The 27,170-nt window shown below is 37.8% G+C and overlaps 1 long non-coding RNA gene across 4 annotated transcripts in view; it reads right to left on the reverse strand.

The window, feature by feature from the left end:
- The window catches only part of LOC129502465 (uncharacterized), a 127,479-nt gene that overhangs the window by 8,778 nt on the left and 91,531 nt on the right, over nucleotides 1-27,170 (reverse strand). For all 4 annotated transcript variants that reach the window (XR_008662970.1, XR_008662973.1, XR_008662971.1 and 1 more), the window contains one exon: nucleotides 9,961-10,039. This is a non-coding gene — a long non-coding RNA (uncharacterized LOC129502465). The remainder of the gene's footprint in view (nucleotides 1-9,960; nucleotides 10,040-27,170) is intronic.

Consider the following 27,170-nt stretch of genomic DNA (forward strand, 5'->3'; position numbering starts at 1 on the left):
TGGCTAGCAATTTTATATATACAATTAAATATATAACTTAATTTCAGACACTTAGCTGTTTATATCCCTCAAAGACATCCAGACAATTCTACCAATTTCATTTTTCTTGAAGAAATCTCTTCTGGAGCTGTTTGACTTTGCCCATTTTCCTATATCTTTCTTATAACTTATGTATTTTCTTACTTGGTTTATGCTCTTGTTTAGTGTAACATTACACATCCTTGAGCAGTGGATGAGAGAGATTCACAGCAGCTGGATTTTCATGACTTTAGATGTCTGAAATGTCTTTATTTTTCCCTCACAGTCGATTAGTATAGAATTCTAGGTTAGAAATCTCAGTATCTTAAAAATCATTGTTTCAATGTCTTTTAGATTCCAGGGCTGCTCTTGAGAAGTCCAAAGGCATTCTAATACCTGTCTCTGCATTATACCTTCTCTTTGGAGGTGGGTGGAGTTTTTGCTTTGCTTCCAGTGTTCAGAAATGTATTGTAATTGATATTAATATGGATTCATGCTTTTCCAATGTGCCAAGGCAGATACATTCACATTCATCAGGCCCCCTCTACCTGCAAACTGATATCCTTCAGTTCAGGGGACGTTTTGTGGATTATTCTTTGTTGATTTCCTCTACTCCATCATGCATTTTCTCTTTCTGGAAATCCTTTTATTTGTGTATTAGCTTTCCTGGATTAGTTCTCTATTTGCCTATCTTTCCCATTTTATGTTTGTCTTTTTACTCTACTCTCTTAAAGTTTCCTTCAGTCCTTTTTTTAATATTTTAAAAAAATATTTTTTTCCTTCCCCAGTCCTTTTTTTAATATTTTATTTATTTATTCATAACAGAGAGAGAGAGAGAGAGAGAGAGAGAGAGAGAGAGAGACAGACAGACAGACAGACACAGGCAGAGGGAGAAGCAGGTTCCATGCAGGGAACCTGACATGGGACTCGATCCTAGGTCTCCAGGATCACACTCTGGGCTGAAGGCGGCGCTAAACCGCTAAGCCATCCAGGCTGCCCTTCCCCAGACTTTCTATTGCATTTTTGGTTTCTGCATATTTTTTAAATTCCAAAACCTCTTTTAAAAATTATGAATAATTCCTCCTCCATTTTAAATAGCATACTGACCTTGCCTCACACCTTGCCTTATACATCTCAGGACAATTTTTTAAAGTAAACTTATCTTCTCTCTTAATAGTCTCCATTCCCTTGTTTATTTGTTTGGTAATCCTTAGTTGATCTTTCTTCTAAAGACAATGCCATTGAAAACCTGACTGCAAGTTGGAATGTGTGGATGGTGCTTGTCAATTGCAGGCTTCACTTTCTCCTTGGTCTGTTTTTTCATTGAATTTCTTCTTCTTCTTGTGAATTTCTGATCAATATCTTTAGACTTCTTTTTAGGCTGGTCATTCTGCCCAAAGAAAACTTCTAAACTTTTGCCTGCAGGTTAGAAATCTGGCTCTCAGAGTCCTGGGAGCTGAATGAGGGAAGGAGGCAGGATATCTCAGCATTCAAAATGTAAATATTGATTTAATCTCCACATTTTTAGTGTGATATTAGAGATACCAATGGTTCTGGTGTCCCATTTTCCAGAGACTCTCTATTATACCCTCATCGGAGAAATATTTTCTGTCCTTTCCTGGACATGAAGACTGAAGTTGCCTTGCAGTTTACAGTAGAAAGGGGGATGTGGGATCTGTTTCTTAAACAGACTTTCAAGTTTCTGTATTTAGTCTCATTTTCACTGCCTTTTTTCACTCGCCATGGCCAGGAACATTTCATGTTTTACTATGGCCCAAGATGTGGCATTTTGGCTATCAAAACAGAATATTTGAAAAAAAATATTTGTAGCTTCACTTTACTGTTTGCTTTGTACCAGGTACATTATAGACATTATCTATAATTTTCAAAACCAGCCTAAAAACTATGTTATTATCATCATCTGTGCATGGAGTTGAATAACTTAAATAGAATTACATAGTAAAGCAATTGTGCTTGAGATTCAAAACTGAATCTGGACTGTAGGCTCTAAAGTTGATGCTTTTTGCTACATGCTGCACTGTGTTGTTAGTCTTAAAAGAGGAGTCAAACTTATTAAGTCAGAAACACCAGGACCTACTGGCACATCTGAAATGCCTTTGCTCTCCACCTCATTTCATATTCATCGGGTGTTTTAGAACTTATTTTGGGTGTATCTTGAGTAGACATTGGGAGTGGAGAGTGAAAGCCCAAGCATTATGGGAATAATGACTTTGAAAAGATTGATGATGCAGCAACTAGCAGGAAATGGAAGTGAACTGTTGAAGGGGGAAAGCTTGTGACTATATTTATATTCTTCACATTGGGGTAATAGTAAAAAAAAAAATCAAATGATGAAATCAACTGCAGCCTTTTGCTGGTATTATGAGTTTTTTTGGTTGAGTTTGTTTCTTAAGGCTGAGCAATTAAGTGAGCCCTCCCTGGAAACAGGAATCAAGATTAGATGATCTGAGCGGTCATTTTCAGCTTTATGACTCAGAAATGTTTATTAATGAGGCGAGTTTCCCCACTCACAAACCTAGTCTTTCTCTTCTGCTATAATCAAATATTTATTCCTATCATTTGTGCCCTGCACTTCCACTTTGCCTCCTGAACCAAAGCATACTTGTAAATTCTAAACAAATATTTACCAACCACCTACTATCTGCCAGTCACTGTTAGATGTCAGTCACACAAAAATAAACAAGACAGACCAAGGCCTGCCCAATAGAACTTAATGAGTTTAATGGAGAATTCTTATCTTTAATAAGCAAGTAAAATAAACTGATAAAAATTAAGGGGACAGATCTTACCATCTTTTCCAAGTTTTTTCATATTATATGCATTAAATAATAAATATTTTAAAAATAAGTATTTATATTCCCTTTCATTTTATATTCAACATTAACCTAAATGACCTCCTCAACCTCCCAGATTTTACTGTCCTTCAAGGGATCTGGCATTGCTCCTTTTCCAAGAGCATATATTTGGTTCTCTTCTTTGCTAACTACAGCCTTCTCCCTGCCATCTGCTTCCTTCCCCGACTCTGCTGATCCTTAAGAGATTTTCTCTTCCATCATCACCCATTTAACTCTCTTTTGACATCACCTGTCTTTTGTGCTCATCTCAGAAGAAAAGCTGTTTTTCTTCTTCCAGATTAAAGATGCTCCTTTTGCCCTAGGACTATTCCTTACTCCTCAGAGTATTTTCACTCTTTAGTATCATTCCTAGACTGGCTCCACTGGTGTATTCTCATCTGTCTTTGCATGTGCACAGATTTTTTTCCACTATTGATAATTTCCAATTGACAGAGACAACCCATGGAGCTAGTCTTCTTTCCCTCAGATTTTCACTTTCAGATAGCAAGTAAATATTTATTACCATTGATTTTGATTTCTGTCATGACAACATACTTCTTCTTTAGCCTCTGTCATATATTTTTCCTCAAATCCTTTCACCAAAACTCTTTCAAGGGTGACTATTGACCTCTTACTAAATCCAATGACCTTTTCCAGGCCTTTCTTTTTGGCTTTTGCCTTCTTAACATTTTTGTAGTACATGACCATGTTGTCCTTCTGAAACATACTTAATGGTTGGCTTCTGTGATCTTCTGTGACACTGAACTTCCATGATCACCTTCCATTTGTCAGACAATGGAGGACTCTTCTCTATCCTAGTTCATGACTTAGCCCTTTGACCTTCACTCCCAAGTTTGTTTCCCATTTTTATTGATTCTGTGCATTGGCTATAACCATTAAAGGCATTAAAACTATTATTTTTTTTAAGATTTTATTTATTTATTCATGGAAGACACACACAGAGAGAGAGAGAGAGAGAGAGAGAGGGAGAGGGAGAGAGACAGAGACACAGGCAGAGGGAGAAGCAGGCTCCACGCAGGCAGCCTGACGTGGGACTCGATCTTGGGTCTCCAGGACTATGCCCTGGGCTGAAGGCGGCACCAAACTGCTGAGCCACCCAGGGTGCCCCATTAAGTCTATTCTTGATGAGTCTTTGAATTTTCCAAGTGGATCATGATATAAAGTATGTTAAGGGTTGACCATACTTTGGAATGTTTTGCTTAAGCAAAATTGTATAGGCTCTGTACAGAAGGATTGTTCTGAGTGTGATATTCTAATGTGCATTATGAATATCCAAAAAGTAGTAAACATCTTCAAAATGTATTTAGTCTCAGGATCTTTTAATGGGGCATCTCATGTCAATAGTGTTTGAGAAACACATTTTGGAAAACAGTGTTTATTATTATGAGTTCTAATGTCTCACCTTAATTCAATTTTGTGCCAGAAACTAAACATGGGATGTTTCTACTTGGATATAACATTAACTTAGTAGGTCAAGAACTTACTAACTCAGGTCTAGAATTCTACTCAGTAGATCACCATTATTTTTCAACCCATTATCTCTTCTTAGTTTTCTTCTCTGCATCAGTGTCATCACAATTTTCTTAGTCATTCCAGCTCAAAACCTCAGCATCATCTCTGTATTTTCCTTCATCATTCCCTTTACCATTCAGTCATCTCATAATTATTAATTAGATAGTTCTTGAACTTGTATGCACTGTTATTTCCCTAGTCCAACTTCTCATAACCTCATATCTGGAAATCATCCTAAATGGCCCTGATGTGTCAAGTTTTTCCTCATATAATCCATACAAAACAACCACTTTGGTCAAAATACAGATTTGATCATGTCACTGCCCTACTAAGACTCTTCAGCCAACTTCTGGTTACCTCTTGAAGAGAGTCTGAACTATTTTAAGGTTAATGTCTCTATCAATTTCCCCCATCTAGTTCCTTGCTATTTCTTTAATTTTACTATTTACTCCAGCTAAATAGACCTCACTGTTCTAAGACTGTGGAGGTTTTCTAGCTCTGAACCACTTACTAACAATCTGCCTTGCGTTACTTTTGGCATTATTTTTAAAAATCATAGATCATAAAATCAATTTTTTGGTGTTGAGGTGAAATTATTTATTTTCATTTATTTGCTTGAAGATTACATCTATATTGTAGTTCTCTATATTCTCTTCATAAGGAAGTAATGATCTCTGTAAGACATTCTTTTTTTTCTATAAGATATTCTTATGGGATCCCTGGGTGGTGCGCGGTTTAGCGCCTGCCTTTGGCCCAGGGTGCGATCCTGGAGACCCGGGATCGAATCCCACGTCGGGCTCCCGGTGCATGGAGCCTGCTTCTTCCTCTGCCATGTCTCTGCCTCTCTCTCTCTATCATAAAAAAAAAAAGATATACTTTTATGTCAGTTATTCATTGCTAATAACACATCATCTCAAACTTAATTGCTTAAAACAAAAAGACTTTATTTATTTGTTCATGCTTCTCTGGGTCAAGAATTCAGGCAGGGACTGCTGGAGTTTCTTCTTTGTCAGGGATCATGGTGTCAGTGGGGGTGTTGGGATGGCTAGAGTTTTAAGATGGTCTCTCTCACATTTCTGACAGTTATTTCTGATTCCTGATTGAGGACTCAGGTGGGGCTGTTGTCAGGTTTGGTTTTTCTCCACATAGATCTCTCCATGGGGCTGTTCAGGCTTCCTCATTGCATAGTAGCTGAGTTCACAGAAGGTGAATTATAAGATGCAAAGATAGAAGTTGTATTACTTTTAAGGCCTACCCTCAGAAGTCAAAGCATTACATTTCCTATTAGGCATAATAAGTACTAAGTCTATCCCAAATTCAATGGTGGAGGAAATAGACTCCACCTTTTAATAGAAGAATAAATAGCAAGGCTACATTGCAAAAGAGCATACTGATAACCACTGATCCTTTTACTGTCTCCATAGGTTTTCTTTTTCCAGAACATCACACAGTAGGTAGTGCTTTTGGATTAGTTCCTTTCATTTAATAACATGTATTTTAAGTTTCTTCCATGTCTTTCTATGGTTTGGTAGCTCATTTACATTTGGGCTGCTATAACAAAATACAACAGATTAGGTGGCTTATAAAAAGCAGCAAGTATTTCTCAGAGTTCTGGAGGCTGGAAGTCCAAAACTGGATGCAAGCATGGCTGGGTTCAGGTAAAGAGCCTCTTCTGAGTTGCAGATTGCTGACTTCTCAGTGTAACCTCCCATGGTGGAAGGGACAAGGGAGCTTTCTCTGGCTTCTTCTGAAAGGGCTGCAAAGTATTTCATTGTACAGATACAGCATGGTTTTATTTAACCCATTTCCTATTAATAAACATTTGGTTTGCTTACAGTCTGTTATTACAAATAGTATTTCTTATTTTTTAAGATTTTATTTATTTGAGATTGAGAGAGAGAGAGAGAGAGAGACAGAGCACAGGTGCATTTACAAGAAGGGCGGAGGAAGAGGGATGGGGAGAAGCAGACTCACAGCTGAGTAGGGAACCCGACGTGGGGCTCAATCCCAGGACCCTGGGATCATGACCTACTATAGTCAAAGGCAAACGCTTAACCTATTGAACCCCCCTACAAATAGTACTTCAATGAATTCCTGTGAACCTACCTTTTTGTATTTTTTTTTCCTGGTGTATCTTTGTAGTAGATTTCTAGAAGTGGGATTGCTAAATAAAAGGGTAAGTACTTGTGTAATTTTGCTATATATTGACAAATTCCCCTCTCTTTAGGAGTTTCAACATTTTGTATTTCCATAAAAATGTATTAAGGTGCTGTTTCTTCATAGCCTTATCAACAAAATATGTTGCAGATTTTTGGATTTTTTTCCAATCTGATAAGAAAGAAATAATAACTCAGTGAAGTTTTAAATTATTACTTATTTGTTATGAATATAATTTAAAACTTTTCTTATGTTTAGTAGCCATTTACATTTCTTTTTCCTATGATATCTGTTCATATTTCTAGCCTATCTTTCTATAGGTTGTCTTTTTTCTTTAGTTTTAGAAGCTTTTATATATATTAGAGATATGAACCATTTGTGTATAACATACACTTTTTCCTAGCCAGTCATTTATTTTTTTTATTAGTTGTGTTTATTTTCACATTTCTAATTCTTACCTAATAAAATCCATCATTTTTATTGCTTCTGGAGTCATAGTTTCCCCACTTTCAGGTTGTCATTCAATTCTGTTTCTATTTATTTAAATTTATTTTATATATATATATTTATTTATTGGAGTTGATTTGCCAACATATAGCATAACACCCAGTGCTCATCCTGTCAAGTGCCTGCCTCAGTGCCCATCACCCAGTTACCCCATCTCACTATCCACTACCCCTTGTTCATTTCCCAGAGTTAGGAGCCTCTCATGTTTTGTCACCCTCTCTGATTTTTCCCACTCATTTTTCCTCCTTTCCCCTATGATCCCTTTCACTATTTTTTTTGTATTCCCCATATGAGTGAAACCATATAATGATTGTCCTTCTCCGATTGGCTTACTTCACTCAGTATAATACCCTTCCATCCACGTTGAAGCAAATGGTGGGTATTTGTCCCTTCTAATGGCTGAGTAATATTCCATTGTATATATAGATCACAGGTTCTGTATCCATTCATCTTTCGATGGACACTGAGGCTCCTTCCACAGTTTGGCTCTTGTGGACATTGCTGCTGTAAACATTGGGGTGTAGGTGTCCCGACATTTCACTGCATCTGTATCTTTGGCGTAAATACCCAGTAGTGCAATTGCTGGGTCGTAGGGTAGCTCTACTTTTAACTCTTTGAGGAACCTCCACATAGTTTTCCAGAGTGGCAGTACCAGTTCACATTCCAATTCTGTTTCCTTTTAATACTCTTAGTAATCATCAAACTAACCCAGTTTAGTGGGTTTAAATAGCATTTTTCATTTTTATTTTATTTATTAATTTATTTTAAAAGATTTTATGTATTTACTCAAGAGAAAGAGCGTGAGCCTGATGCGGGGCTCATCAGGCTCTTAGGACTCTAAGATCACCACCTGAGCTGAATGCAGATGCTAACCAGGAGCCCCACAACCAGCGATTTTTAAAATAAGAATAAATAGAACAGAAAAAAATGTAGTAATTGCACATAATAAAGTATTGAAAGAGCTTGGAAGTTGTCATTCCTATCCTTACGACAAGAAAAATGGTGAACAAACTGAAAGTCATCAATTTTGGAGTTATCAGAGAACTGAGGTCAAAGAACATAATGTTGCTCCTCAAAACAGAGAGACAGAAAGATAAAGAGAATTGCAGTTTACCAGGAATAGAAGCCCAGTAGAAGCAGACTGTAGTAGGAACCGTTATCTGTAGGAATACTTCAAACTGTAACTAAGGAACTACTAAGTGGCTTAATGTAGACTAGCTTAAGAGTTAAAAACTCCAAGGGGGCCCTATTTTAATGGTACACTCCCATTTCCATGAGTTTTACCTCCAGAGTTCCTATCATGTTCTCACTGTGAAGATGGGAGACAAATCCTCTAGTACTTCCAGCAGGAGGAGGAATAATCATTTTGAAATATGTTCTTTCTTTTTTTTAGATTTTATTTATTGATTCATGAGAGACACACAGAGAGAGGCAGAGACATAGGCAGAGGGAGAAGTAGGTTCCCTGTGGGTGAGACTGATGTGGGGCTCCATCCTAAGGCCCCAGGACCACAACCTGAGCCTAAGGCAGACACTCAACTGCTGAGCCACCCAGGAGCCCTTGAAATATTGTTCTTAGCAAGTTCTACCCTCAAAGGAAACTATTTTACCAGAGTTTAACTGATTGGGGTTTCACTAAGGATCAAATAGCCTGAGGGAAGGGAAATAGCCAGCCTAGACTCACTAAAAACTTGAGACCTAATCTGAGATCTAATCATAGGCCCATAGAACACTTTCCCTTGCCCTATACCTTGCTCCATATCGATAGGGTTCCTGTATAATATTAGGGGATTAAGGCTAGAAGAACTAAAAGCCTCAAATGCTGTTTAAGGAGTCTCTATGAAAACCCAAAGGCTACAAGGGGAGACACACCTGTTAAATTTTAAGCTCCTCGAGTAGATGGTCATTTTTTAAATCACCTCAGTTGATCAGATTGACATGTAGTAGGTACTCAATACTTATTCAATGAATGGATTCATGAAAGACTCAGTATACTGTACTCGTTCTCCTTTAAGAAAGATAGTGGTTGGCTGTCAAGGTCTTATCCTTTCTATTACTTTTGTACATATGATTCATTATTTAAAAGTTCACAAAATTAGCAATTCATGAAATGGGGCCAGTTCTTATAAGCATGTATTTCTAGGGGCATGTGGGGTGGCTCAGTTGGTTGAGCATGGGACTCTTGGTTTTGGCTCAGGTCATGATCTCATGGGTCACTGGATTCAGCTCCAGCTGGGGCTGGGTACAGAGTCTGCTGAGGATTCTCTCCCTCTGCCCCTCCCCCCAACTCACCCGCATGCTCTCTCTCAAATAAGTATTTTTTAAAAATAAACATATCTTCTAGAATTTAAATAAAAACCTGAAAAAAATTAAAAAAAAATGAAGTGAAAAGGGAGCATTCTCTCCCCTCCTTTCTTTCATGTGAAAATGGGCAGAGTTTAGAAATAACATTTATAGGGATCTCTGGGTGGCTCAGCGGTTCGGCACCTGCCTTTGGCCCAGGGCGCGATCCTGGAATCCTGGGATTGAGTCCCACATTGGGCTCCCTGCATGGAGCCTGCTTCTCCCTCTGCCTGTGTCTCTGCCTCTCTCTCTCTGTGTCTATGATGAATAAATAAAATCCTTTTTTTTAAAAAAAGAAATAACATTTATATATTTTCAAGTTTCACACTTGATTTTTTTTTAAGTAGGCTTCACACCCACCATGGAGCCCAAGGTGTGGCTTGAACTCAGGACCCTGAGATCAAGACTTGAGCTGAGATCAAGAGCCGGTCACTTAACTGACTGAGCCACCCAGGTGCCCCAGAAGTTCCACACCTGAAATCGTTTCGTAGGGAAATATGCTTTATTTTGTGCTCATTCTTTTCTCTGTGCTTATCTCCATTTCTTACCTCCCACTTCCTCATCATCACGTTCTTCTTTCTTCTGGCCTTTAGGTCCCCATCATCTGAAGCCTCTCTCCAGGGGACCCTGAGAATGGAATGGAAAGAACCCTGGATTTGGTGCCAGGAGATCTCAGTGTAAATCCTGATTCTGTGCATCAAGCACTGATAGGCTTGGGGGAGGCATCTGCCTCTCAGAGCTCAGTCTCCTTCCTGGACACAGTGGACTTTCCAAGTCAGCCTCCTTCACTAGGCTGCTGGGAGAGTCAAAAGAACATCAAGAAAGGGCTTGGTAAGTTGTTAACTTAAAATCACCTATTGCCAAAATCACAGCTGTCTGGGGTCCTGCACAAGGGCTCCAAAGAATGCTCTTTGGGTCATCCCTTCTGTTGTGTTTTCCCCCTCTGTATCTCTTTCTACATAGGAAGAAGTTTATTCCTTCATGTTGTCTGAAGGCTTGATTATCTAATGCCAATTATTCACTTACCCTTCTAGTATGATTTTGTAGCTACTCTGAATTTCTAGTTGTATCTGGTGGGAATGATTTGGAAAATGATTTTAAGCATTTTTCTCAGAATTTTAAAATTTGAATTACATCTCTATGTTTAACTACATCTCTACATATAATTGCATCTCTATATTCCAACTCACAACTAGTGCAATCCCTTTGCTCACGTCAGAGCATTGTTCATTAGTTTAACCATTTAAAATTAACTTTAATGATATAAAAAATCTAATATTAACCACTTACCTTAACTCATTTGATTAGTAACTTGTATCAGGTGAATCATTCCAGTGATGCCAATTCATTGTAATGAGATTGTTTCTCAATCTCCACTACCTCACAATTTAGATTTTAATTGCTTTAGGTTGGATATAGCAATTATATTTTGACAGGACTGAATACAAATTCTGTAACGTATAACCACTGAGGAAATACCCATGATATTGTACTATTAAAAATGTACTTGCAAAAAAAAGAAAAAGAATTTAAAAATAACACAGATGATGCTAACTCTTACAACTGCAAAATCATTTAAAAAGATAAGGAGATTAGTCAGCCTGTGGTAGATGACTGAATTTCCTAAGTAAGGCTATTTAAATACTTCATTGTATGTGGAGATTCTATTTAACTTTCTTTTTTCAAGTTTTTATTTAAATTCCAGTTAGTTAACATGCAGTGTAATATTAGTTTTAGGAGAATTTAGTGATTGATGACTTACATGTAACACCCAGTGCTTACCACAAGTGCCACCCTTAATACCCATTACCCTATAGCCACTTTCCCTCCAACAGTCCTCAATAGCCCCTAGTTTGTTAAGAGTCTATTTTATGGTTTGCTTGTCTCTCTTTTTCATTCCCTATGTTCATCTGTTTTGTTCTTAAATTCCTCATATGAGTGAAATCATATGGTATTTGTCTTTCTCTGATTTATTTCTCTTAGCATAATACAATTTAGTTCCATCCATGTTGTTGCAAAGGGTAAGATTTAAGATTTTTTATGGCTGAGTAATATTCTATTGTATATGTATACCACAACTTCTTTATCCATTCATCAGATGATGGACATTTGGGCTCTTTCTATAATTGGCTATTGTTGATAATGCTGCTATAAACATTGAGGTCTATGTGTCTCTTCAGTTCAGTATTTTTATATCCTTTGTGCAAATTCTTAGTAGTGCAATTGCTGGATCATAAGGTAGTTTTCTATTTTCAACTCTTTGAGGAAACTCCATACTGTTCCTCTAAGTAACTTTCAAACTCCTAGATTCTTGGCATTTTGCCACAACATTTATTGATTCAATCCTTCTCTCAGTGACACATGGATGCAATTCAAAGCATATTTTTTAAGTAAAACACTTTTGTCTTTTTTTTCCAGCTAATAAGTAATCTTTACTACAGAGTGAAGAAAATTCAAAGGACAAATAATGCATAATTGAGTTACATTCCAGGTACAAATTTTTATTATTCAAATAAGCATGCATATACAACATTAAACAATCGATGTTTCAAACATTCAACTTTGGCATTCTCTTTTTTAAATCTGCAGAGCTCTTTTTTTTTTTTTTTGGCTGGGTACAGTATACTTTATTGATGGTACATGACAAGGTAGGGCTCCCCAAGCCCCTCCCCTTCCTCGGGGTCTAGGATATAAATTGGAGGTCAGGAGATTCTCAGTGTGTTGGGGGATTAAGTTGGGGCAGGGACTCCCCAGCAGCTGAGAGGCTCTCTCTTCCTCTTGTTCTTGCTGGGGCTGGTGGTCCAGGAGGCTCTTACTCCTTGGAGGCCATGTGGACCATGAGGTCCACCACCTGGTTTCTGTAGCCGAATTCATTGTCATACCAGGAAATGAGCTTGACAAAGTGGTCATTGAGGGCAATGCCAGCCCCAGCGTCGAAGGTGAAAGAGTGGGTGTCACTGTTGAAGTCACAGGAGACAACCTGGTCCTCGGTGTAGCCCAGGATGCCCTTGAGGGGGCCCTCCGATGCCTGCTTCACTACCTTCTTGATGTCGTCATATTTGGCAGCTTTCTCCAGGCGGCAGGTCAGATCCTCAACTGACACATTGGAGGTGGGGACACGGAAGGCCATGCCAGTGAGCTTCCCGTTCAGCTCAGGGATGACCTTGCCCAACAGTCTTGGTGGTGCCAGTGGAAACACGGATGATGTTCTGGGCAGCCCCTTGGCCGTCACGCCACAGCTTCCCAGAGGGGCCATCCACGGTCTTCTGGGTGGCAGTGATGGCATGGACGGTGGTCATGAGGCCCTCCACGATGCCAAAGTGGTCATGGATGACTTTGGCTAGAGGAGCCAAGCAGTTGATGGTGCAGGAGGCATTGCTGACAATCTTGAGGGAGTTGTCATACTTCTCGTGGTTCACACCCATCACAAACATGGGGGCATCAACAGAAGGAGCAGAGATGATGACCCTCTTGGCCCCGCCCTTCAAGTGAGCCCCAGCCTTCTCCATGGTGGTGAAGACCCCAGTGTACTCCACAACATACTCAGCACCAGCATCACCCCATTTGATGTTGGCGGGATCTCACTCCTGGAAGATGGGAGATGGACTTCCCGTTGATGACAAGTTTCCCGTTCTCAGCCTTGACTGTGCCGTGGAATTTGCCATGGGTAGAATCATACTGGAACATGTACACCATGTAGTTGAGATCAATGAAGGGGTCATTGATGGCGACAATATCCACTTTGCCAGAGTTAAAAAAAGCAGCCCTGGTGACCAGGCGCCCAATACGGCCAAATCTGGCACTGCACCAGAAGATGTGGCTGTCTGTCGAACGGGGAGGAGCAGAGCTGCAGAGCTCTTTCTTGAGTATCCATATTCTTGGAAATGTTGACCCATCTTCTAGTATATAGTGGAATTTCTTTTGGAATTTTGGGTCTATAGATACTTTTTTTTTTTTTTTTTAAATGTAAGGGATCTGAAAAGCCAATTAAAATACTTTCTATGCCACTAAGTTTAGGGTCACTGCTTTTGACTTAGGTTAAAACTACTATCCAGGTAACCAAATAACCAAGTAACTCAACTAGTATCTGTAAGTTCTATCTACAAATAATTCTTATTGAGAGTTTGTTTAGTTATATACATTCAGATACTTTCTTGGTTTTCATATATAAATCAAGCATTTTTGTGGACAATAAAATTCTTCCTTATTTTCAGCATCCATTCATTCAAAACTTGTGTAAGCCAGCTTTTGCTGTAGTAACAAATAACCTCAACGTCTTTGTGGGTTAAAGCAACAAATGCCCTTGTGAGGTGGTTCTGTCAGATTTAGCTGAGCTTGGTAGAGCTAGACCTTGCCCCCATGAAACATATATTTTCATTTCATAGGTCAAACCAAGGGAGTAAGCCAGTACCTTGGACATCCTATTCTCATTTTAGAGGGAACAATCAAGAGACTGGGTACCAAGCCATGCAAAATATGCAAGTACATTTAAAACTTCTACTGAGATATTCTTTTAGCCAAAGAAAGTAATATGACCTAGGCTAAAGTCAGTGGGCAGGAAAGTAGACTGTATTCATAGAGAAGCATGGCAAGGGTATGGAGGGAATGAATATTTGTGAAATAATGCAATCTCCCACAGCCTGCCATTGTTTACAAATGTTCACTTCCTTCCCATAAACAAATATAGTCAACCCATTCTAACAATACTCTAAGGTTTCATTCAATCAAAATATCTAGCTTGAAATGTAGGCTCTCAAAATATATATCATGCTTGGGGCATCAAGGTGGTTCAGTGGTTGAGCATCTGCCTTCAGCTCATGTTGTGATCCCAGGGTCCTGAGATTGAGTTCCGCATCAGGCTCCCCATAAGGAGCCTGCTTCTCCCTCTATGTCTCTACCTCTCTCTGCATCTCTCATAAATAAATACAATCTTTACATATATATATAATATGTTGATATATATATATATATATATATATATATATATATATAATGCTCAAACATAGCTCCTCTTCAGCCAAAGTCCTATAAACTAAAGGATTTGTTATTTGCACCCCACACATCCATCATAAAATAGTAGAACCCACAGTAAACACTCTTATTTAGAAAGGGGAAGAAGGAGAGAACCTAGCAATCACTGATCCATAGCAATTCTGAAATCCCAATGAGGAACTGTTATAAGATCTACTAACCTGAGCTAGTGCGGAAAGCTTAATTCATTTTCAGTTTTGTTTCCTGGAGGTAGACTCTTAGTCTATAGTCCTTCTTGAAATCTTGACTTCATTTTCTAGGAGGTCCTTCTTTTTAAATATCCTCTTTGGGAAAAATTGCCCTCTTTGGCTACTGAACAGCTTCCTTGGCCTGCCCATAGAACATGGAGGACTCAAGAATAGTTTTATTGTTCAAATGATCACAATTCCTTCAATTCAGGCCAGTGGCAATTTGAGCAGTTGGGCACAACTCTTTAAAAAATATCGTTGTTTTCTTTGATACCTTTGTTTCTATTAATGCCTTCTGCCAGTAACCAGATCCATAAGACATCCTTCTAGGCTTAATGACAGATAATTTGAACTCTTTAGACTTTCATTAGGCCAAATCTATGGTCTCTTTACCCTGAGCCATTTTTGATACCTTTAAAGGAATCAGAGTCTGAACAAACAGTCTGATGACAACAATTTTGATTTGGTCTTTGCTCTCAAGTTTGAGTCTTATTAATAGTAGGAGTAAGGGTTTTAATTAGGTATACTTTTTCTTAATAGAATGAAAATGGTAGCTCTTCATATTATGAAGGATGACAAAAATATTTTGTAGGCACTTTATAATATTAATTTTGCATTACTGCTTATGTTTTCTAATGTTTATAATGAGCTTCTAAAAGAGAATAGATCATATAAACTGCTTTTCTTCCATTTATCCACTTGAAAATTTCTTTGAAATTATCCTGAAAATGGCCTACATATTACTATGGTATTTTCATATTCAGAATTTGCTCGTTCTGATATACTTTCAATTCACTAAAAATAATTTAAATTATTCCATGTAAGAAAATGCACACACAATAGAAAATAGCTTTCTATGCCCTTGAGTTGGTCTTTGGACTGAGCTTTTGTCTTAATTTGCAAATAGCTAACTGGCTGGAAATGAGAAACAGTTGCATTTTTCAACTCTGTCTCTGGATTTCTATATTCTCCTTTTCTTTTCTCCTTTTTCTCCTTTCTCCATACTTATTTGAAAAAAAGGCCAACTATTTTTCTCAGTTCATCTCTCTCTTATAATGCTAAATAAGCACTCTGGAGCTGCCAACATTCTGTTTCAAAAAGTCTTTGCCAAAGTCACAAGTTTATAGATATATTTTCTGCCTTTCAAGTTCTCTCAGGTGACAGTTTTACCAAAATGTCCCCTATTGTTTAGTATAGGTTGTCATTTTTTCCAGAGTCCTTTACCATTAGGGCTCCCATAGTAGGCATTGTGCAAATACTACATACTTTAGTTTTTTGTTGTTACAGTAGTGCCTTGCTTCTAGGTAACAATTTCTTTATTAATCAATACTATTCAGCTACAGAAAAGAACAAAATCTTGCCATCTGCAATCACATGGATGGATTTAGAGGATATAATGCTAAGTGAAGGAAGTCAGAGAAAGACAGATACCATATGATTTCACTCATAGGTAGCACTTAAGAAAAATAAGACAAACGAACAAAGAAAAAAGAGAAAAATAACAACAATAAAAAATCAGACTCAAATATAGAGAACTGGTGGTTGCCAAGGGGGGCGGTAAGTGACTGAAGGGGATTAAGAGTGCACTTACAGTGATGAGCACTAAATAGAATTGTTGCATTATCATACTGGATACCTGAAACTAATATAACAGTGTATGTTAATTATACTTGAAAAAATTATAGTAAAATATAGCTTTGCAAAATAGTCCAGGATACAAAATTTAAAATATTCACCTTTGTTTAAGATACTCTTTTCACTTCCCTTAAACACCCATATTGCCTATTTCTGTAAGGACTAGTCATGAGAAAAGAAGTTATAGTCACTAAAAACAAAAATACAGAAAGAATCATTGGAAGAGATGAGATGTTGATGCAATATTGATGCACTGAATGTGATCTTTTTATCACCAAAAAGGTTGCACACATGATGACATATTTGCACCTCAACTCCACCACTGATCATCGCACTGTCCTCTTAGGTGAAAGTACTAAAAAGCCAAAGTATGCCTTTGTTTTCTTACATTCACTCAGGATCTCATTGTTTTTGCTACAAAATTACCTCTTTTTTCTCCATCCTAGTATTTATACCTACCATTTATTGGTTGCTTCACCAGGCTATAGACACTGTGCTAGTCAATGTGTGTACATTATATAACAATAGCATATAAACACATTTTTCTCACTTATCGGTGAGGCAATGAAGACACCCCAAACATTAAATAACTTTCACAAGCCCATAAAGCTAGTAAAGTGGTAGAGACAAGATTCAAATCAGGTCTTTCTGATTGTAAGAAAATGCATAGTTCTGACAACTCCACAGCACTGCCACCTGTCCTGGACGTGTCTCTTGCATACTGTATGGCCTTGGCTAGACAGAAGCAAGTATATAAATTAATCCTAAGGCAAAAATGATTATAATCTCTCCTCCTTCCCTCAATACCCTTTATCTTTCCATTTTGAAAAATGAACTTGCTCATTCAAATGAGTCTCTAATTGGACTGGTTTCATGGAAGGTGAAAAAAGGAAATGAAACATTTTAGAGGAACTGAGGAGGTCTTTGGAAAGAGGAGCAGGAGTCATTCAGGTGCCATTTGAGTCATTCCACAGAGTTGGTAGTGTAATCTCCTCTGGCTGATGCTTTCTAATATCGCACACCCACACAAGTCAACCTTGCTCACCTCCTCTCTCAAGAATGGTCAGCAAAATTTAAAGCTCTAACTAAAAAGAAAACATTGAAGAAAATCAGTGCACTGTATTAATAGCATACATGAACTTAAAGTCTCTGATACCAAGGTAAGCTTTCCACTTGGCTTCATTCATTTATTTACTAAGCAATTTCAACTTATTTGGTTTTTACCTCTTATATGAACTATTTTTCCACATACTTACTCACCTTCATTAATTTACAGAATTAATCTCTTTCCTATTCCCAAAGAATTTACTACCTTTCTCTATATGTCAGATCTTACATATTACATTTTACTTTATTTTTTACATGTTAAGGTTTTTTTCACTCTAACAATCCCCTAGGGTTACACTGACTTATAGATTTTTTTTTTTAAATTTTTATTTATTTATGATAGTCACACAGAATGAGAGAGAGAGGCAGAGACATAGGCAGAGGGAGAAGCAGGCTCCATGCACCGGGAACCTGACGTGGGATTCGATCCCGGGTCTCCAGGATCGCGCCCTGGGCCAAAGGCAGGCGCCAAACCGCTGCGCCACCCAGGGATCCCTGACTTATAGATTTTTAATGAGAGCATTTAACCATGTTTGGCACTGGCCAGCTGCTGAATAAACTTACAATTTCTATATCTGTGTTTCCTATTTGAAAAATGCCAGCCACAGGTGCAATTATAACCTAACCTGTGTGTGTGTGAAACTGATTCCTCTAGTTCATTTCTTTCTCTGTTTTCTTTGCTCACTTCCCCCTTTTTTTCTTATAATTTGTGCTTTCCTTTTTTGCCTTTTTTTTTTCTCTGAGTCTATCTGCCTTTCATCACTGTCTCTGATTAGCTCCATTCTCCAACAGGCACCTACTTGTGTCAGGGAAGATGCCACTAGCATCAGGTTCAAATTCTCCAAGCTTAGTAATCTGAGCAGAAAGAGAACTTGTTTACTTTAGCATGAAAAATGTTACCATCCTGTCTTGATATATCTTCTCTTACTTTTTTTTTTAAAGATTTTATTTATTTATTCATGAGAGACGGAGGGGCGGCAGAGACACAGGCAGGGGGAGAAGCAGGCTCCATGCAGGGAGTCTGACATGGGATTCGATCCCAGGACTCCAGAATCATGCCCTTGGCTGAAGACAGGCACTTAACCGCTGAAACACCCAGGGATCCCCATCTTCTCTTACTTTTTGCTGGTGATATTCTAACATGAGGGTAAGTCAGGAGGATATACCTCAAATATCCAGAACCTGATCCATTACCTTTTATGGTAGATTACTTACATTTTTATTGGGATGATGCTATGTAATAAACCACCCCAAAAATCTCAGCTCCAGTCTTGGAAGAATCTTCCAAATCTGGTTGTCCCAGATTTGGTGCCAGCAGCTCTCAGGCTGCATGCTTCTTCATTAATGTATACTGCATGTGTCCTAGTCCTTCAACCTTTGATTTAAAGTCTTAGGCTTCATCCTAGTTGCACCAAATTAGGTCATGGTACTCTCTCTCTGAACCAGTCATGGACCAGCTAATACTAATTAGTTTAGGCCTGAGCCACATGTGGTACTCATTGAGCTACTTCTCTAAAGCACATCAGCTACTTAGGACGGTGATGGGTGGTTAGCTGAAACACAAGCTGGGTGCTAGAATCAAAAGAAGGTGATAAAAGGCTGCCAGAATCAGCAAATGCCCAATACAGAATATGATGCTTAAGTTTTAGATTTCTTATTTAAGCTCAGGTTTTGGTTTAGCCTACTCTGGTTTTAGGAAGAGGGATTGGGCAACAGTCATGATGTGAACTGGCTATTAGTAGATGCCGCCTCCAAGACTGAACTGAGAAAATTTGCAGAATAAAGAAGGAAAGATGAAGAAGAGGTACCTTGTAAGGGTGATATTTTTCTTCCACCACCTGATCTAGTGATAAAGAGCAGCTACTGAAGTTTAAACTTTTTCTATCCCTGGAAAGAATATGAGACATTCCGAATTAGAAACATCTGCTGGTACATTAGTCATTGTTCCAGTTCTAGGGGGAAAAATAGTAAAATGTTGGTCTTGACAATGGAGAGTTACCCAGAAAAATTTTTTGATAAAAAATTAAAAAATATATGTAAAAAATGGACAATGACACATGTTAAATAATATAGGAATTCTGAAAAAAAATCTGGTACATCTGAAATTTCTGGTGCACAACAAATACTTAAGGATCAAACAATTTTAGTGATGCTGACAAGATTATTGCTGCTTCCAGGTCATATGGATAGAGTGTCTTTGACTAAGTGTTTATTCAAAGGACTGTTATGATACATCAGTGAAGGATTTCCTAATAGAATTCACTGTGGTTGGGGCACCTGAATGGCTCAGTTGAAGTGTCTGTCTTCAGCTCAGGTCATGATCCCAGGGTCCTGGGACACAGCCCTGCATCAGGTTTGGTGCTCAGCAGGGAATCAGCTTCTCCTCCCTCTTGCCCTCCCCCCACCTGTATGCTTGCCCCTGTGCTCTTGCTCTCTCCCTTTCTCTCAAATAAAATCTGGAAAAAAAATTCACTGTGTTTATAAATTTTTTAAATTTACTCATTCATGATAGAGACAGAGACACAGGAGGAGGGAGAAGCAGGCTCCATGCCAGGAGCCCAATGTGGGACTCGATCCCGGGACTCCAGGATCATGCCCTGGGCCAAGGGCAGGCGCCAAATCGCTGAGCCACCCAGGGATCCCCTCCACTGTGTTTATAAAGCTCCTATCTTAAGCTTTTAAAATATTTGTCTGCGAGGTGGTTTTGAACTGTCCTGAAGATTTCAGGTGCTCTTCATAACTCTACTTGAAGCCATTCCTCTAAGGATGGCCCACAATTGTCTGCTTGTTTATGTTCTAGAGATGAAATAATGTATGAGATGTGAACGAAATAGTCCTGAGTACACGGAAAGTGCTCAGTAAACTGCAGGACCCAGTTATCCTTCTTATTACTGCTCTTCTTTTGCCCCATATAATTTGAATCACTTTTCCGTAAGACCAAATTCTGTGTGCAAGTTGCTGCTCTAAGGATTTGGTGGCAGGAAAGTCCACCAACACCTTTGTCTGATCTCAAAGGATAAATAAAGGGGGCAGCTGGTTTCTAACATCTTTGCTTTGACAGCCCTCAGAGCCACCAGAGCCTCACATGCAGTTGGGGCTATTGGTAGCTTCTGGAGAAAGAGTGCTTGAACATCCTCAGAACGCCAGTGCTTTTTCAGGGAATAGTATCCATGTGTCTCAAAGTGAAAATTAAATCCAAACCTCCTTCATCATCAAACACTTGCTGTTCCTCTTTGAAAACTTGGTGAATCTGGTGCTCATGAAAACATGGGTTAGTGAAGATCAGTGTGAAAGGCTAAATAACACATGCTTTCTTTCTCCTCTTTGGTTCTTCACTTTAATGGTCCTAATACTTCTCCAAAAGAAGAAAAGCAAGCAATGAAACAAAAAAGATATAGAAGTGATGCAACAAAGAATCACCCCTTAGTTAATGATAGAAGAAATGCTAGTTTAATGCAATACAGCTGGTACTGATAATTAAATAGTGATCAGTAAATGATCATTAAGAGGTTTGCAATGATTATGTTTTTATGCTATGATTTGAGTAAGGATTTTATGATATGTTTTAAATGCATTATTTATGAAGAGTAGAGGCTATGCCACAAAATAATTAGTTGTCTTCATTTTAAGGTTTTTATTTTAAAATACCTGTAGAGGATTTTTTAAAGATTATACTCAAAATACAAAATGAAACTAGAGAGTAGTAATGGATATTTACAGAAATGTAAATTAAAATGAGATATGATTTTTAATATTTCTGGCTAGACCAGGTGAAATAGCAAAGGATGTGGAGATAAATATATTTTGGAGAGCCATCAAGATCTGTAGTTTAATTGGATCTGCCATGGGAAAGAAAGAAGAGTGAGGGATAACTCAGATGTTTTTACTTTAAGCACCTGGAGGGACGACTAATAAGGAAAGCCATGAACCAAGCAGGGATAAGGTAGGAGTACAGAGGAGTTCCTTTGGGGACGTGGTAAGTTTGAAGTTTGACTCTATTATCATAAGCAGTTTATTTTCCCACAGACTTATTTTGATTAAATCTCTTGATTTCCAGGGTATAATATTCCTCAACTCAAACCCAAGGAAGAGAGGTTGGTCTAAATAACTCGGCTTTTCACAAGTTCTGATAGTACAACAAATTTTTGAGATTATCGACTTTGAAAAATAAAAGTGTAAATTAAACATAAACATAATGTGCATAATGATCAATTATTGGTATCATTTTGTGTTGAGCATTGTGCAAACTGCTTTACAAATGTTAACTTTTCTCCTATTTTCAGATAAGAAAAATTGAGGATTTAAAAGGGCCTAGCAACATAGTTACAGAGCTAGTAAGACCAGTTTGACTCGAAAGGCCTTGCTTAAAGGCATTAAAATATATCTTATGTGTTTGCTTTTTTTTTAAAAAAAAGGTAATATTGATCTTTATGCATATATTCTAAACACTTCTAATTTTTCTTTATCTTTTACCTTTTATAAGCATATTTTTATTCAGTTTCATACTAAATAGAAGCAAATATTCAAATTAATCTTCATAAACAATATTTAGCATGATTTATTATGCCAGGTTCCAATTTAAAAACTGATATGGCCTTGGAGCAATCATACCGCATTGTTATCAGAATTGAGTAGTTATAAAAATAAATGCTTACAATATTGTTGAGTAAGTTGAAAAATATGTCAATGATAAACACTAATTTAATTTTTGAAAATCTGGAATTAGGCCAGCAACATTTTTTTTAGAAGTTGAAGGTGTGTATCATTCCAAAAGATGAGCTTAACAAATTACAGAGTGTTTACAAATAGAATTTTCAAGATGGTATACCTAGTGAGTAGGTACTGGATCTAAATATTACAATATTAAGCAGGTACATTTCTCCAGAAAGAAACTTCTTAGTGATGAGGAGCAATTGCCCAAATGAAGGAAAGGAGATTAATCAATTACTGATTAGCCTTGAAAAAAATACAATCACTGGATTTTCCATAGGAAAAAAAAAATCAGGCTCCTCTGGGCTGCACACAAAATAAGACCAGAAAAGGAATCTTGTGGTGCCAAAAGCAAATCTGGATTAATCATTAGTGGCTGGTCCTTTGACAAGTGTGGTTTCCTGCCTGGGATGTCATACTTCTGTATTGAGTTTTGACTGCCAGCATGGCCAGAGACCATCTTCCGTACATCATAGCATCCTAAGAGATGTCCCATGATGTCTTACTTTTCCAGCATCTTCTTCCGAGAAAATTATGTTAAAAGGAGCATCGCTAGTGGCACTGAAGGTAAAATGAAGTAACAAAAGGGGAGATTGGTGCTTATGGGGAATGAAAGTCTCATTGTCTTGCCCTGGTGATAGCGGATGCTATAAACTGAATCTGCAAATAGAATCTTTACTATAGAAAGTCTTTAGGTTTTAAAATGCAAGCAATAAGAGTTGCCTTTTTTTCCTGTTACCCCAGAGTATCTCTAATAGCCAGTAGCCAATCCACAGAAACATGGAACATTACCTCAAAGAGAGAATACAGAAGAGCTAGGATAGTTAACAATATTCAAGGTGACCAGGTGAAGGAGCAGAGGCTAACAGGCTGGACTTGTAGTTTTACCTTTGATTCATACACTGTCTCTGTGCTTATGCAGCAGAATCAGCATGACCAACCAGGCATCTCAGCTCCTTGAGTGTTTCCATCCTTCACCTCTTTCCTGAATAAAGACTTAATCAAATCAACTATTGCATTCTGTCCTTGGTAGCCCTTCCCATTCTGACTGGATTGGCTCAGCCAGACGACATTCAGGTGAGCCAAGAAAGGATGCCTGTCCCCTCCCCCTCTCCCTCACACTCCCAACTTGTTGGGATGGGGTGACGTTATCTTGTTATATATTTTGAAAGATTATTTGTTGAAAAGTAACAAATGATTATATTTTCAACTCATTCCTATGTATCAATAATCAGAGAATTAGAGAAATCTCTAAATTAGACAATTTATTCTCTGGTTCCAATTAGTATTAATCAAGAAACCTTTCTTACCTTTTAGGTTTGTGTGCCTGACTCACACAAGACCTGGTATGATTATGTGCATTTCATGATTTTTTTCAGATGAAATCACACTCTCCCCTCCTCCCCGAATTAGTAACATTTGAAGTTAACCATATTCTTTCTTTTCTGTAATCAGTGGAGCAGCTTCCTCCCTCCCTTCATCTTCTATTGGTATTAGCTAGTCTCCTGGTCAGCTATTAACAGGCATTCTGATGCCTTTATTAGCTACCAGTTGTCTTAAAACTTCACTTTTTCCCTTCCTCTTCCTCTTTTTCTTCTGAAAACTAAATGCCTTTGCAGAAACGCTTTTTCCCTAATGGTTAATTTATTCAAGAAACTTAACATGGATTAAGATCCTGGCAAATGTAGGCTTTTAAAAAACAAACAGTAGGCTGTATTTAAAACCAGATTTAAGATGAAATAGTGAGGAAAATGAAGAATCTCTTAGGAGCAAAAGCTTTAGAAATTCGTAATAACCGTAATCAGTCCTAACCCATAGGTAACAAGGCCCCTTTTTTTAAACTAACATTGTTTTCTTTTGGTGTCTCATTGAATGTTAATGTGCTATACCTTTACTTTATTAATTAAAAGATAAAAAAGCCTGCTCAATATAATGCATAGAATGCTGATTTCCTTTTGGATAGCTTAGACTCTGGTTCATTTCCTTATTTCCAGTCTTTATAATTTTATACCTAGATAAATGATATTTTTCTATTCTTAATTTTAAAACAGGTCATGAGAAAAAAGTTATGCCAATGCTACTAATCTTTAGATTGCCAGCGCCAGGAAAGCAACATTCATAATATTGTCCTCACTGGCTTTCCTTTTGGAATTGTGGTGCCAGGGAAAATGATTTATTGCCAGCCTGGACTGAGACTTGGGCTTTGTAGAAAAGATTTATTGGCATCAACTTTGCATAAGGCCATAATCAGTCCTGAAAAGACATTTGTCACTATAAACCCTTATTTTCAGGTGCCTGACACTTTCCATAAAACTATACTTCAAGTGGAAAAGTCATTTAGGTTTTCAGATCCTTTATTCCAGTATTTCTTGACCATTTAAAAAGTCTTTCATTTCTTGAGCTTTCTGGATACACTAGCATAGTGTTCCTGGGACCTATCTCTAGGTTTCCGCAAGGCAGGCAGGGGGCTGGGGAGGTGGGAACCATAAGCGTATATTTTAAACAAGTGCCTGAGGAGCTTCTGCCGCAAGTAGAAAACTGAGAAACATTCTCAGGACAGCAGATATGGAGTCCTGTGCATAGCTCTGGCTGTGTTTGTGTAACCCTGACTAGCTGATGTGGCCTCTCTGTCTCATTTGTTTCCTTGTATATTCCTTATATATGCTTTAATTGGGCAAGTATACTGTCTTTTTTAAATCGTGAAGTTTAAAGAAAATAAAGTAAGGAAGTACTTACCTTACAGGAAGTACATATAGGAAGCAGATGATGCACCTTTGTTCTATTCTTTTTTCTAAAATCCATAATGACAAGCACAAACACAAACAAAATTACTTGTGTCTGTGTATACATGCATAGACAGTACCCAGTCGGGGGTAGAAAAACTCTTGGGAGGGTGAACTGATCTCTTGATCAGAATGAACAACTTAAAATTCACTTGTAGGAAGCAGCAGTACAGTTCAGATTAGGAGACATAATCCAAGAGCCAAAGTTTACTGCAAGGTGGATAATCAAAGAGGTCCTGTCTTGAAACACCAGTCTCAAGGATGCCTAAGAAGCTGAAAACATTCCTCAAGTACCAATGACAGGCCCTCAGATTTAAAGAGAGTTTAAGGTGCTTAATGCACTTAAGATAGCCTGAAATAGCCAACTATTTACTCTACCATATTCGTTAACTCACCAAGAAACTGTGCACAAATTAATTGGTCCATGTTTACTCTTATCTGTGGCACTAATCAGAGGGGTTCAAAAGTCAACCTGAAAGCACTTTTGCATCTCAATTGATTCCAAATGTAAAGTCATGATAGCATTTGCTTTTTATAGAATAATTTATAGTGATTGTCCTTTATAATGTGAATCTGTCAGGTCTATCTGAGGTCACTTACATGTTTAAGTTCTGAATTTTATATGATTCTTGCATTCTACTTCCTCCTCTTAGAAAAACCTCCGTTGAGTCAGTTTTGGAGAAAATACAGTAAATCATGAAATCAGCCAAAAGATAAAAACCACCAAGCAGTAGTACATTTTGTCATGTAGCTGTTATTTCCAGAATTATCCATTTTGGTGTTAGTTCAAAACATACTGGTTAAATTGTTTATTTTATTTTTAAAGATTTTATTCGTTTATTCATGAGAGACACGGGGAGGGAGAGCAGGGACACAGGCAGAGGGAGAAGCAGGCTCCATGTAGGGAGCCTGATGTGGGACTCCCAATCCTGGGACTCCAGGATCACGCCCAGGGCCAAAGGCAGGTGTCAAACTGCTGAGCCACCCAGGGATCCCCCTAAATTGTTTATTTTAAAATGAAAAATATATTCAAAGGAGGGTTTTGCCTTAGTCACTGTTTTATTAATAGCCAAAGAATATTTTGTGAGGTGTTACAAGGAAAAATAAAAATCTGGTACATTTGTGCTCTTAATATCCAAGTCTTAGTTAACCTAATGGATTTGTTATTGGAACAGATACAAATACATTTATTAATTCAAAATAAAATTTTACATTGACATAGATATCTCAGTCCTCAACAAATACATCATTTATATGTTTTAATACCAGTCTAACATTTGTTCTGATTATTTTACATGGATTATAGATAATTAGAAAAGAAATATTTAAATACTAGAAATGAAAACCTCATAGGGTATTTTAAATGCTTGTTGATTATAAAAAACATAAAACATGAGCCTGTCTCTTCAAACGATCAATTATCAATTAAAACAACCAATATTAATTGGACTATCTTAGATATACCAAGACAATTGAAATGCATGGAGCTCTAGGGAAACCACATTGCTCAGCCCCACCTATCGTGCAGTGGGGATGGTGCCCACTGGAATTAAGCAGGGCACACCCAGTCTGCGGGATTGGATGCAATAGCCTCCTGTCCTCAACTAGCTTACAATCCATCTGAGCAGGGGGAGGAAGCAGGTAAAATTGGAGATAAGATTAATACACATGAAACAATAGTAGCAAGAAAAAATATATAACAATAAAATAAAAAGGGAGAAAAAAGTAAAATGAAGATGGTGTATGCCAAAGACATGGGAATGTGTCTTGTTTCTTTTTCCCTCATTAGGTGATAACAGATTCTAAAATAACTTGGGTAGCTGAGCATGTAGTTGAAGACATGCTCTGTGTAACAGAGCTGCATGTGAGCTCTGAGAAGCCTGGAGATTAATGACCACATGGAGGCCCTGGTACAAATTTTTAAAATGATCCAAGAAGAGAATATAGACTTGGTCATTTGATGAGATTGGGTTTTAGCCATCAGGGCAATTTCAGCTTCAACGTGAAATTTCTGACTTGATAGGTTACATTTTATTTGTGTATTTTAATCACATTGTGAATTCATAATTCCAGGGTGAAAGCACCTATCTTACATTTAAAACGTCCGAAGAATGCTAGGTGGGGGGTGGGAGTGGGTTTAGGGAAGAAATTGTGTGTGTGATGTTATAGATAAGGAATGGGATCACAAAGACCAATTCCATGAAAAACATTTCTTGTAAACTCATGACAGAATGCTGTTACATATAAATTTGAGCATGCAATTGAAGAGTAGTATGGACAGTTGAATGCTATAGGTGTTTTATT

Source organism: Nyctereutes procyonoides, unplaced genomic scaffold (assembly GCF_905146905.1).
Source record: "Nyctereutes procyonoides isolate TBG_1078 unplaced genomic scaffold, NYPRO_anot_genome, whole genome shotgun sequence".
NCBI classification, from domain to species: Eukaryota; Metazoa; Chordata; class Mammalia; order Carnivora; family Canidae; genus Nyctereutes; species Nyctereutes procyonoides.